Genomic DNA, 12,361 nt, shown 5'->3' with positions numbered 1-12,361 from the left:
CTTCAAAAAAGCACTCAAAACTCACTTCTTCAAGGAGGCCTACATCAACTCAACACTACCCTAATCCTTTCTGCCCATAACTTCTTTATGCACCCCCTCTTTTTGTGTCACCAACCCCTCCCTCTAGATTGTAAGCCTTTGGCAGGGCCCTCTCCCCTTGTGTATCATACTTGACTGTGTGCACTGTACCCAGAATTTGGAACTGGTCATTTTTTACCACTACCATTCCAGTTTATGATCTGGCATTGTACTACTATCTGCATTGTGTTGTGTATCTTATTGCTATTACCTGTATTGTTGTATCTATGGTCTGTTACCTGTATTGTTCTGTCACCCCTGTTATCATTGTCTGTAATCCTATTTATTGTACAGTGCTGCGTAATATGTTGGCGCTATATAAATCTAATAAATAATAATAATAATAATAATAATAATTTTCTATGAAGGCTCTCATTTAAAAAATCAAAACACATGAAACAGAAAGGAGAGAGTACAGGTAACCAACCCCAAACACTGAACAGTAAAACCGTTCCTAAATTTAGCCCTTCTCCTAATTGTATTGTGATACCTAAAAGTTCACTTTTAATAAATATTGATAAATGGAATGGGCCTCACACATAAACCATCACTATACATAAACACACAATCTTCAGGATGGTGGGAGGTGTGAATGATCATCTAACACTAGTACAAAAAACAGTCCTGGTATTAGACTGATAAACATGGAGGGGAGTTTTCTCCCTGTGAAGCCAAAACGCGGTAACAACCCTTTACAGTAACTCCCCATACAAAAAAATAACAATCACCACAAATCACTAACTAATCCAACATGTTTTGCCTTTATAATATCAAGGCTTTATCAGGGAAAAAATAAAGTGCAGTGCTAACGGTTCTCATTTTTTCAGGTCATTTTTATGAAATATAATTTATTTACTCAGAGTTTGCCCATTGTAAAATCTTTCCTCTCCCTGATTTACATTCTGAAATGTATCACAGGTGCCAACATCTTTAGTCCTGCCAGATAATGTCTGTGCTTAGAACTCTCAATAAATGAACATCCCGCAAAAGGAAAAACTGCTTGGCAGTTAGAAACAGAAGTTATTTCCCACAATGCGAGGGAATGAGGTTCACAGACAGAAACTGTCAGGGCCATGGTCCTGACATCACACTGTGGGAGCGGTTTCACCACAATATCAGCCATACAGATGTCCCTGATTATTTGTTTGTGAAAAGGTAACGTTTTCTCATAGGAAAGTTCGGCTACTGATTGGGATGAAGTTTAATCTGAAGTTAAAGTGCCTCTTTAGCTGAGTCTATTTTTACCAGGAGACTCTTCATGCAGATGTAAGCTGTCCAAGTTGCATGGCTGAAAGTTTGAATTGCTGATAAAATATCTGGGTAAAGACATTAAAATGACATCCATGCTGGCACCCCTCTCTTCTCCCCACAACATGGGCATACAATCTGAGAGGTTTTCCTACATACAGCGTAATAAAGTTTGGGTGTCTGTCTACCCTCTCATCTCATGTAATGATTAGCTGAAATTCTCCTGGTAAGCTGATTAGCTTTACCAGGTAGATGGATATTGGGAGCTAGCAGTCACTGAGCCACTTCTACAGCTTCTGGTTAACTGAATCAACTGATCGCAGGTATGGGCTGCTAATTCCAACGTCTTCCTCCTGAGTTGGGCTAATTAGCATACCGTGATATTTTTTTGCTCATCATTATGGGCAGACTGGAATTTTATGACAAATGAGAGCTGTATTAGCATATGCTGAAACTAGAGTGCATTGGCCAACTTCTATCTTGCCATGTTACTATTTGATGTACATCTGCTATTTCTTTTTCCAAAGTAAGGGGATTGGAATTGGTTAGAGGAATTGAGTTTTATAGTAGTTTTGCAGCTGAAGCGCATTTACAAAGATAGAAAGTGGAAGATCAAAGCAATAATCCTTTTATTCAATTTACAGTATCTCAGGCTAAGTTCACACAAGGGTTCTGTAAATTGCTACGTTTTGGAGAAGGCCTGTAGTATATTTATTCTATGCAGATCATTTTTTTTTCTATCAGTGCAGCTGAGGACCTGCCCAGTCTATTACAGTCATCCTGTAGCCTCAGCATGCACAGCACCATCCTTACTGGCATAATGCAGGATGAAAGGCAAACGCGCCTATCCTCATTGCAAGTGTTCTCTAGACTGCTTTCTGCTGTGCGCCTCTGAGTCCCATGCTGATTTGGCTCCAATTCTGAATACAGAAGCCATCAAATTTGTCAGGAACTGAATGTATTAAGCTCGGCATAGAATAGATGAATTATGTAAAAATGATCCCTGGTGACATAAACAAAATACAAAATTGTGTTTGGGTAATGTTGTGCAACAAAAGTCTCCTTTGGTGAGTCTATTAATGCAAAAATATCAACATACGTTGTTTTACATTCAGGGCGGGACTTCTGCAAAGTGATCCCCAGAGTCGGCTGCATTCCACAGGTTCACACATGGGTCAGAGAGAAAGCGTCCGCATGCACAAGAATCTCTCATTTCATCCTGTACCTTTCCATAAACTCAAAGCAAACCTTTTCCTGCTTGCTAATAATGACTTGTTAGGATGGCAGGCAGTTACTAGTCTGTAGTCTACTACCTATAATGTATTTCTTGCTGCAGCTTTAGGAGCAAAGCTTACCAATTGGCCACAAGGTAAAAATTAAACGGAAGAAATTTCTAGCAATAAATATCCACAGTCATAATTCCTGAAGCATAGTGGGCCATATGCAACTTAAGATGATAAGAAGCTCAAAACATGCAAGCTTCTTATCACCTCACATTGCTCAGGATTTTTTTTAATTGCCAGCTTCACCTGAGCAGTGTCCAACCGTTAAGAGCATAACTCAGGCAAATACAAAGCAATGTCGATCAATGGGAAAGAGGCATTTGCGCCTTGGAGCTGTCCTTCAGCACCTCGTCACTGCTGCCTTTGCTCCCTGAGAGATGCATGCCCACCCGTCGCTGTCACCCAACATGCATCATTAGAGCCAGCAGGCTCCCAGCACTTACCCGACGTCCAAGCTGAATACCTGGCTCTGCTGGCGATATTGCCTTCTGCCACTATGTGCTGCCTACGAGACCCACTGCAACTGCTGCAGATGCCACCCTCTAAGCATCTTTTAAGCTCACACTGGGGCTCCCCATTCATCCACTAGGTGAACCAATGAGATTCACCCCAATTCTCAATGGTCCAAAGATAATCAAGTTGATTCTCATTGTTCTATCTAGATGACAAATAGTGGACCGATCAACCTGTGCGGGGCATACCAGCCCACATGGCACTCGGTAAGAGTAAAGTGATAAAGCCTCCCCCCTTTTCTATAGCTCCCTTGTCCATATCACACTCAAAAAGAAGAAAAGTGTAACGATAGGTGTCAGCAACCAGAGAGAATCTGATTATTGGTGATCTGCAGTATCACCAAGAATACAGATCTATACCTGATTATGGATGATCTGCAGAATCACCAATAATACAGATATAGTACTAACCTCTAGACACCTGAAGCGTGTAAGTGTTTGGTGTAACAGTAGGAATTTAACCACCGGGGTAGTAGGTGGTCCAATTAGTAGAGAAGACTCTACTGCAGTCAGGGGCTCCAGGAGGGAGAGTTCCCGACTGGTTTTGCAGCAGGGCCCCCCTCTGAGGAGCAGGGGACCCCTGCAGGAGGACTGAGCACCCAAAGCTTGGGTGACAGCCAGAAGGGTCGGGCAGGCCGGGTCAGCAACACACAGGCAGATAAGGTACAGAGACAGAAGGCTGATTCGGTAACCAGGGACAGGCAGGGTTGGCAACAGGTAATCAGATAAGCGTAGGTACCGAATCAGAAAGCAGAAGGATAGTCAGGAATGCAATAGGTCATAACAGATATCAAACAATGCCTAGTCTTGGGTGTGAGGTTCGTGGTCTCAACACCCTGGAACTGGTCTAAGGAATAACACAGATGATATACAATATTCCTAGTCTTGGGTGTGAGGTCCGTGGTCTCTACACCCTGGAACTGGTCTAAGGAATAACACAGATGATATACAATATTCCTAGTCTGGGGTGTGAGGTCCGTGGTCTCTACACCTTGGAACTGGTCTAAGGAATAACACAGATGAGATACAATATTCCTAGTCTGAGATGTGAGGTCCGTGGTCTCTACACCCTGGAACTATGCTAGAGAATAACACAGATAATAATACAGTGAACTGGCTAAGTGTGGATTCCCAGGTCCTCCTGGTTCCACCACACTGAAGGATCTGACTAAGGTCTGAGTGCTAACACATAGGTATTCGCAACGCCAGACAACCAGCAACTGAACAGCAAGAGATATATATAGTAAAGCGCTCCACAGCGCCGCCCAGCTCCCATCAACCAATCACCTGCTGAGCTGGGATCAGCTGACCGCCTCGATCAGCTGACCCTTCTCCTATTAGCATAAAGAGCCTGTCATGCGGTGCGCGCGCGCACGTAGCTCTCCATCTGTGTGCACTACTAGGTCCAGAGAAACCAGAAGCATGTTGCTGCGGGGAAACCGCCGCTCTGTGCGCGGATTCCGCCGCTTTGTGCGCGGATTCCGCCGCCTCACTACCAGAACGCTTCCGTCACAAAAAGAGAGGGGAACATGGGAATAAAATAATAAAATAAATATTGCGGTAAGCAATATTATTCATTATGTTATTTTCACTTCAGTTCCTCTTTAACCTCTTACTCCTGTCTGGACGACTAGTCATGCTAGTCTATCTGGATGCATATGCATGGCAGTTACAGAGGATCGATTGGTGAAGGGAACATTTGTTCCTGGAGCCAACCGAAGCCCCTGTAAATGAATCAACAGGCCTTGAATCATGAAGCATGTTGATTCATAAAAGTGAAAGTACAAATGTAGTAAAAAAATAGATTGTGCACTTTCTGGTAACTTCCAGGATAGTGTATAGCACCAACTAGTGACAAAAAAGTAAAATAAAAGTAAAAAAATAAATACAAATAATAAAACCTTAATAAGACACCCACCTCTCCCCCGTAGCTACAAAACATTTTAAAAAAGTGACAGTTTAAAAAAAATACATAAATAGTTACCTTAGGATCTGATCTTTTTTAATATGTATGTAATTAGGGTATATTACTAATATTTTAGCAAATAAGGGGCTTGTAATTATCGATAGGGTAGAAACAGAAAAAATACACCTTTATTTCCAAATAATGCATTGTTGCCATAAATTGTACTAGGATTGTAATTTAAAAGTTGTGAAGCCGGGACAACTGGGGAAATAAAATGTAAAGGTTTTATCAATAGTAGCATTGTTTATTTTAAAACTACAGGGGATGGAATTGGAGACATTGTGTATTTTTTTCATTTTTTTTTCTTGTATTTCTCTATAAAATGCACAGAAAATAAAGTTACTGGAAACATGTATCACCTCCAAAAAGCCTAATTTGTGGCAAAAAACAAGATCTAGATCATTTAGGTGTGATGAGTAGTGATAAAGTTATTGGCAAATAAATGGGAGGAGTGCTACAGGGAAAAATTGCTTCCATCCATGAAAACAACCCGCAGGTTGTGGTTAAGCTACATTCATCACTTTATAAAAATAAGCATCATCTAACATGAGAAGGTCAAATTCGGATGTTAGACAGATTGTTTTTTTTTAATGATTAGAATTATATGTTTGTATTCAGGTCAGGTATAGAAATGGTATGTTTGTGCACAAAATCAGAGATGAATAGCATGAATTTGTAAATGAAAGCAATGGTTGTTACACTTACGTGTCGGATTCTGTACAAAAAAAACATGGAGAAAGTTTCTAGTTGAGAAATTCTCTGTGCAAAATGGATTATGAAAATCTGTCTTTTCATAACTGAAAAAAAATGCTGTAGGTTTGTAGTAACTGGAACTAAAAATTCCCTGGAGTGCCTTTACTTCACCTCGGAAAACCATTTGTCTGTATGCCGTCTCATTGATCCTGTAAAAGCGAGGGAAGACCCAATCAATACTTTGTAATTAACAGTGTTTTATGCTCTCTGAATTCTGCCAGGGCAATAAGGAGCTGAGTTTGTTTCTTTGATTGTGCTGTCTTCTGCTAAAATCCTGCCGCTCTAGGCGTATTTTCTGCTATCTTCCAGCTGCTAATAGTGACGGAGAGGTAACGTGACCAGCTGTTACACATTCTACATTAGACTCTCACGCAGGAGGAGATCTTGGCTTGCTTGCTGTAAATGTATAATAATTCAGTGCTGACAACCGCAGCCCAGGGGTCATTGATTCAGAAGTGACATAACACAAGTGGTTTATTTAATGGTTGCAAGTGAAACTGCAACCAGAATGGAATTAACACTGTACATTACGGCCATAGGGATATACGGGATTTTTACTGACAATGTTTTTTCATATCTGCTTACAACCCAGAATTTATATACATCACACTATCCTAATTTCCTGTTCTAAGTCTTAGGCCTCGTTCACATTGGGTGCGTTGAGAAACTTATAAAAGCGAATGATGAAAATGCATGCGTTTGTGCGCGATTTAGTGCGCTTCTCGGGTGTTGCTGTGATCTTTATTTAAGCATGTTTTGCTTATTGTAGCAATTGTCAATAAAGATTTGTTTTCAAATGCAAATGTGTTTTTTTTTCATTAAAGAGAATCTGTATTGTTAAAATCGCACAAAAGTAAACATATCAGTGGGTTAAGGGACATCTCCTATTCCCCTCTGTCACAATTTCGGCCGCTCCCCGCCGCATTTAAAATAGTCAAAAACAGTTTTTAAAAGTTTGTTTATAAACAAACAAACAAAATGGCCACCAAAACAGGAAGTAGGTTGATGTACAGTATGTCCACACACAGAAAATACATCCATACTCAAGCAGGCTGTATACAGCCTTCTTTTTGAATCTTAAAAGATCATTTGTGTGTTTACCTTTTGTCCCCTGCAGCTCTCATGCACTGAATAGTGACAGCCAGGCTGATTGTTTCTTCCTGCAGACAGCTCTGCCCTGTCTGTAATTCCTCAGCCAGCTCCTTTCACGGCCTAACAGAGGAGGATTTTTATCCAACTTTCTCTCACTGATAAGAGAGCAGAGACGCTGCTGGCTTATGTAAATAACACACACACAGGAGTGTGCATAGAAGGGCCTGGAGGGGGGCGTGCATAACAGATCACACTGAAGAGTTGGCAGCCTTCCAGACACCGTGACAAGTCAGGCAGGGGAAAGATACATTGGTTTATTACAGAGACGGTGATAGTAGAAAGTGCTGCAGTAAGCCAGAGCACATTAGAATAGGTTTAGGAACTTGTAGGATGGTACAAAACAGGATGAAATTTTTGTTACAGAGTCTCTTTAAGGGGTAAAAAAACGCATGCGTTTCTATGCCCCTGTATGTGCTTTTGTGTGCTAAAAAGTACACCTATTCACTTGCATTGATGTGCGCTTTACAGCTCAACGCACAGAAATGCATGCAACACTATGTTTTTGTAACTCAACTCAGCGCAGAGCAAAGATGTGAACCAGGCACATTAATTACATGGGAAAATCAATACCTTGAAGAACGCACAGCTCAATGTGCTCTGAAAAGCGCACAAAAATGTACCTAGTGTGAACGAGGCCTTAGCATTTTCCATAGGGCAGAAAACACCCTTTTCCTAGTGCCTTAAAAGAATACAGTTTGAGGCATAATCTGGCTAATTTTTTGGCAATGTAAACATGCATTGATTTTTCTTCTAGAAGATCTGTTTAATAAAAGTGTAGGTGATAAGTTATATTAAAGTTTAAGTTGCTGTTGTTACATTACTCTTTACCATAGTTTTACTGCATGGAGTGGAGGTTTGAATACATGCTTAACAGATACCTTAGCCCAAACGAAAATGTAAGCAGATATGTATAGTGGGCTCTCTTCATGCTCTCCCCATTCTCCTCCGGCTCCCTCAATGAATATGTACCGACCCTCTAAAGCTTCTTCCTGGTTGGGAGGGTTGGTGAAGACTGCGCAAGTGCTGTCTGACGATGTGCATCCTTGATTGCGCACCTGCGGCCAGGAATGTTCTGCTCATGCGCACTATGTAGTTGGGATGCAAAAATAAGATTGTTCAGCCATTTGGGATTAGCACCTGCACAATAAGTTGCCTTTCTATGTCCGGGAGTGCTCTGATTATTATTATTATTTAGTATTTATATAGCGGCTACATCTTGCGCAGCGCTGTACAGAGAACATAATATACAATATTGTAACTAGCCTTATGATACCTATGGGCATGTGATGACATTACCCCAATATGGTTATTTTAGCTTGGATCAAGCAACAAGCAACAATCTGCTCTCTATAGGTGCTTTTAAAATACTGTATCTCTCAATGTTAGAGGATAAGTTAATAAGTAGTACTGTATAGAGAAACATGTTTGATGTTGTTCTATGTTTTTCCCTGATAACTAGCGATTGTGTTGCCCTTGTCTTTGCATCTTTTGCCTATAGTATAAACAGAAACTCTTGCCTAAACTTAGCATTTTTCTTTATGCACCCACTGGCACATCCCTAATGATGGTCAGATCATACCTACATCCCAATTTCTGATTTACAGTATTATTTGTTGTTTCCACTGTTCTTTTTGTATGGTGCTCTGTACAGCTACTTTTGAAGCATTCTTTTTTGTAATTTCTCTTTGATAGACTTGTGAAGTGTAAGGTAACAGCGCAGTCTCGGGGGCCAGCCTGCTGAGATGCCATTGATTAGCTTGTTGCTGTACACTGGAAAATGCTGCATCCTTTAAGTCTGTAAGTAACAGAGAACAGACACAAACTAAACAGCAGGACCTACTGCAGGTCACTAGAGTCCCATCTTATGCACCAAATGCTCCAGGCATTACTAGTGTACTGTAACCCCTTTGTGAATGTCACACCCAGATGGCTACAACAAACTGCTTTTTTAACTGTCCAAATTTAACTAAAAATGACTCTTTAATTGCTTTGTGTATACACAAAAAAGTTGTGAATTTTATGAAAACAGATAAGGTTTTTTGTTTAAAGTGAACTTTATTTTAGAACACTTTCTAAAATAAAATTTCTTAAGTAAAAGTTTAGAACTTTTATTTAGAAAAAAATAAATAAATTCTCCTATTAAAGCACACCTTACCCAAAGCAAAACTAGCCTAAGACTTTGATTAGCTTCAAGATAGACAGAGTCAAAATGGAAATCCTAAGAAATATTTTCTCTTTTTTACTGTAGAAAAATTACTAGAATCAAAATGTGCACAGTGCAATTCATATGTTATGTAAGTAGAGCAAGTATTTATCTACTTATATATGTGTTTTTTTTTCCTGAGATAGTATGGCTGACAGCTCCTCTTTAAGAGGAGGAAATGGGAGGGTGGCAAGCTTGCCTCTTCTCGTCTGAAAATTTTACAGGGTGTGACTACATGGACTTTGCCTTGGGTCAGATATCCTTTAACATTAATCAGTAGTCTTATGTGCAACACATGAAACATAAAGAACACTCTTTTTCCAGATTTCAGGCTTCCTGGACATGTGGGTGTTCTGCATAAAGTGGGTTAACTAAGTTGTTCCCAAATAAGCATGCTTATATCCATTATTTCCATTTGTGAAAGCATTTTGGTAACTCCTGTTGTAAATAAATAAGTTCTATAAATGGTACTAAATGTGCTTTATTTTCAATCCTGGACATCTAAATGCACATTCTAAATATGGTTTTAACCGATGTATCCTTTTGCACAATATTTTATAGTTTTTTTTCCTGTTTTTATATACCACTTTAGCAGCATGGTAGTGAACATTGAATTGTGTGTGTGTGTGTGTGTGTCACTGGCCACCTTAAGATTCACTTTAAGGGCCTGGGCACACTAACGCAGTTGTATCTGCTTCTGTCTGCTTTTCAACATCTATAACATTGATGTGTAACTGAAAAGCGGACACAGCTGCGTCAGTGGGCTCAGGCCCTAAGTATTTATAAAAGAACAATATAACAATGTGTAATGTTTTACCCATAGTCTGGAAGAATGTCTTTTGGCAAGGAAGGTGCTTCACGTTATAGTTAATCTGTACCAGAGATCAAAAAATGTAAAGACCTCCCGCACATGCGCAGTAGACCCGGACTTACACAACCGAGCCAATTACTGGGGCTGATCGCGGCTGAACGGCAGACCGCGGGAGGATGGCGAGGGACTCGCACGTGCTTATGGGGCTGGAGGAAGCCCCGGGTAAGTATTGATTCTTTAGATATTTTGATCTCTGGTTTACTTTAAGGCTGTTGCGTTTCATGCAGGATTTGAGCCTTTGACCAAGGCTCAAATCCAAGTTAAATCCAATATGTAAAACAGTCAGGAGTATCTTGGCAAGACTCCCTATTGATCCTGGTTGCTAGTGGAGCACACCCCAAGTGGCTACAGCTCTTAAAGGGAACCAGAGACGAACAGTACTGAAAAAATGAAAAGGCGTTTCTACATACCTGGGGCTTCCTCCAGCCCCATAAGCCTGGATCGCTCCCACGCCGCCGTCCTCCGCTGCCTCTGTCGCCGCTACCGGGTCTTGTCACTTCCGGCGGACGCGGCCAATTGTACGCAAGAGCAGGGACTCCCTCCATATCCTTACGCATGCGCCTGCGTAGTATGGAGGCGCATACGTAAGGATATGGAGGAGTCCCTGCTCTTGCGTACAATTGGCCGCGTCCGCCGCAAGTGACGCACTGCGCTTGCGTCGACTGGCCAAAAGTACGGGACCCGGTACCGGCGGATAGAGGCAGCGGAGGACGGTGGCGTGGGAGCTATCCAGGCTTAGGGGGCTAGAAGAAGCCCCAGGTATGTATAAAAGCTTTTTTTCAACGTCTCTGCTTCTCTTTAAGCCATTTGAGTCCACCAGGAATAAAAATGATCTCCTAGGAGAAAAAGTGAATTGAATAAGAGCCTGTGTGTCTTGTCTTATGGATACCTTTTACTTTTACTGCCTGTGGCTGGATAGTGTAATGGTTATGGGCTCTGCCTCTGACACAGGTGACCAGGGTTTGAATCTAGGCTCTTCCTGACAGCAACTATTCATTAGGAGACCTTGAGTAAGACCCTAACACTGCTTCTGCCTAAAGAGTGTACTCTAGTGGCTGTAGCTCTATTATATAAATGTTGTCTGTCTGTCACAGGCAACACAAGTGGGGACCACACTGTCTTTGATCACAAATGTTTAGTTCAGATATGGGAAGAATTAAAATAGTAGAGAGAGATTTCCACACTCATTCTAAACAGTAAAGATGGCATACATACTGTAGGCGCAGCATACATTGCTGAAACATAGACCCAGTGGGCACATCCCATTGGATTGTATAGTCATCATGTTGACTAGTCCGCACATCCTGAATACATCTAGAAGTGCTGCTGTGTTGCTGTCGGTTTTAATTTGTGCAGTTGTTGGAAGAAGTCATATGGTGCCATATGTCTTTCAGGTATAAATCAGGCGTGTGACTGGGAAAATGGATGCGAATCACTGTGTTTATTTGTTAATGTCCCTGGGAGCGGTACCTTGCTGTTTGATGAATGGACACACTGAGATATGCTTAGTTTATTACTCTGTCATGCTGTCCACATCATTTTCCTTTTAAAAAATTCAATAACATCTTGTATAATTTGCCAGAAGGAATGGTAACAACACAGATATTAATATTTTTGTATTAATGTCTTTGAAAGTTCACTTGGTAGCATAAGCATATTTTTCTTTGCGGCAGCAGGACGCAGAGTAATTACAGGGCAGAGCACAAAATAAATAATGTTTTGCTTGTGAACACTAAGAAAACCAGAAGTGAGAGTAATACAGGAGGAGGTACAGCAGTATAGTAATAGGCTCAGAGAAAAGTCGTAGGTCAGGTTGTATAGCTCAGCCTCACTCAAGTAGCTGTACATTTATTGCAGGTGTTTTCACAAAGGATGTGATGTGGACTGTATGTGTGTAATGTCATCTGATAATATAGGAAGTCTTTCCTAAACTGTTTACTGTGATATTCTCAGTGTATTCACTTTGTTCAGCCCAATAGCAGTGATGTATCACTATGTAATGAAATGGCATGCTTCCGTCAAGTAAAACAGAGCTATAGTATAAAAAGAGAGACCCTATTCATATCTGTATTAAACTGAATGTTAAAAGCACGGTGGCGTAGTGGGCAGCACGGTGGCGTAGTGGTTAGCGCTCTCGCCTTGCAGCACTGGGACCCTGGTTTAAATCCCAGCCAGGTCAACATCAGCAAGGAGTTTGTATGTTCTCCCCGTGTCTGTGTGGGTTTCCTCCGGGCACTCCTGCTTCCTCCCACATCCCAAAAACAGACAGATAAGTTAATTGGCTTCCACCTAAAT

General features: G+C 41.1%; 1 protein-coding gene across 18 annotated transcripts in view; it reads left to right on the top strand.

Moving 5' to 3' along the window:
- Window positions 1-12,361, top strand: part of ARVCF (ARVCF delta catenin family member) — a 1,120,703-nt gene that overhangs the window by 517,026 nt on the left and 591,316 nt on the right. The window contains exon 4 of one of the 18 annotated variants that reach the window (XM_068243352.1): window positions 8,685-8,789. The exons of the other annotated variants lie outside the window; for them this stretch is intronic. The gene's annotated coding sequence lies outside the window, so the exon portion shown is untranslated. The remainder of the gene's footprint in view (window positions 1-8,684; window positions 8,790-12,361) is intronic. 18 annotated transcript variants of the gene reach the window in all.

This window comes from Hyperolius riggenbachi, chromosome 1 (genome assembly GCF_040937935.1).
Source record: "Hyperolius riggenbachi isolate aHypRig1 chromosome 1, aHypRig1.pri, whole genome shotgun sequence".
Classification (NCBI taxonomy): domain Eukaryota; kingdom Metazoa; phylum Chordata; class Amphibia; order Anura; family Hyperoliidae; genus Hyperolius; species Hyperolius riggenbachi.
This window is presented reverse-complemented; position numbering and strand designations above follow the sequence as displayed.